The sequence below is a fragment of the Capsicum annuum genome, unplaced genomic scaffold (genome assembly GCF_002878395.1).
Source record: "Capsicum annuum cultivar UCD-10X-F1 unplaced genomic scaffold, UCD10Xv1.1 ctg2836, whole genome shotgun sequence".
NCBI lineage: Eukaryota > Viridiplantae > Streptophyta > Magnoliopsida > Solanales > Solanaceae > Capsicum > Capsicum annuum.
Genome location: NW_025834785.1, coordinates 440,490 through 442,464, shown reverse-complemented (window position 1 = coordinate 442,464; position 1,975 = coordinate 440,490).

The following is a 1,975-nucleotide window of genomic DNA, read 5'->3' as shown; positions in this document are numbered from 1 at the left end:
ATCTTTTGTCTTTAGTTTCATACTTTCTCTTCTATTGAGAGCGTTATACTACTTTTCATTGGGATTTGAATATATAGATTGAGACACGATTATTAGTTTTCATATTTTTCCATCAAAGATTGAGAAGAACAATATTGTGACTTTTTTAAGTACTATTTTGAAGCTATTTATGAACATGAATATAACTTTGATTTTTGACATGGAGATGAGTAGCTAAACTCTCATAACTAGGGTAATGGGAGCCTTGATGTCAAGAACTATTTTGGGGTCGTGAATGGGTTTCTTTTTCAATATATATCAAATTTGCATGAACCTTTCTTCATTTTAATGACATCTCTTGGTTGAAAACTTGAGAAATGAGCCCATGAACTCCACTTGTCTGACAAGATAGTGGATGTTGGGAAAAGAAGTGATTCATATAAACTCCATGGGTTTACCATTTGGGACAGGATCAACCCTCATGAGAGTGTCATTGAATATTGCATGGACCCTTTAAGTTCGAGAGAAGTAAAAGGTGAAGTACTCATTAGGTTGAGAAACAAGTGGGTAATCTTTAGAATTCAATAATTCTTGCAATTGGATACATAAGTTAGAATTCGAGCACAAACTCACAACCCTAATTGTTTGAACATCTTGGTGATCATAACTCTAGTTAATTTATTCTCATTGGAACTACATCTACATTTACTCTCAGTAGTTGGGCTTTTGTGTAATGCCGATACAAAAAAACACTGTTAACATTTCCAAACCCCCTTTATTTCGGAACCTTAGATCAACAGTCTAATAACAGCCACAATACTTAGTGAACACAGTATTCTCTGTGGGATTTGATACCCAACCTAGTTGGGTTTTATATTTGACAGCGACTGCTTACTCTGGTAAGAGAGTTGTAATTGTGTATCACTCTGCTAGCCAGATTCATTATGCCTATTATTATTGCGAGTATAGTAATTTCTTTTAAGGATGAGAAAAGGTTTGAGAGACTCACTCATTTGCTTCTACCCACATTCAGTGGTGTTGTAGGTGAGTATGCCTATAATGTCTTGACTGATTATTATGAGAATTTGCATAAACTTGGTTCACTTGAGTCACATGATGTTGCTTACAGTACTGACTAGTTGAGAGATGCAGTCAGAGATTGGAGGAGGTCACTTGTTAGTTGCAGAACTCTTGGTTCGCCAGAGATAACTTGGGATCAACTAGCTGAGGCTGTTTTGGGCAGGTTCGTGCCTTACAGTTTGAAGGATTCGATGAGAGATTAGTTTGATCACTTGGAGCAACTCTCTATGACTAATGCAAAGTATGAGGCACATTTCCATGCCCTGTCTAGATATTTTTATGCCTGTATTGTACTTCAGCTTGATACTCCCCAAATGGTATTTTCAGGGGTATTATTTAGAGTATAGTTGATCATTTTAAGATAACTGAGTCTATTATTTGAGTATCTCAGGGAGTCGCCAAGAGGATACACCGTTAGGGAGAGTTCAAAGGCCACACTCCTCAAGGTAAAGATTCTAGAAGTTTCCCTAGGTATCATTACAAACCCGTGCTAACAGCTTTATAGGGTTCAGGTGGTGGGTCTTCTAGTTTAGAAACTTTGGGTAGTTGTTCTAGCTAAACCACACCTCCTTCTATTGAGTCATGTCGTAAAGTGTTCTTTATGTTTAATGAGGATAGCCATTTGGCTAAGGACTATCCGTGCTGTATTTTTAGGCCTACTCCTATTTCAACAGTGAGATCTAGAGGTTTGACACAACCTGAACCAAGACCTAGTCATGTCGGGTATCCTAAGTCCAAATCGGATCAGAGATCACACCCAATACCCCATAGTTAACCACCCTACATCTCATGTTGAATGAATTACGAACATATTACTAGATAAGGCAATATAAATTTAAAGACATGATAGTAAGCTGCAAACCAAAGTTGAAAAACACAACTAATTAACCAACTATTTTCAATCCTAATGCCAATA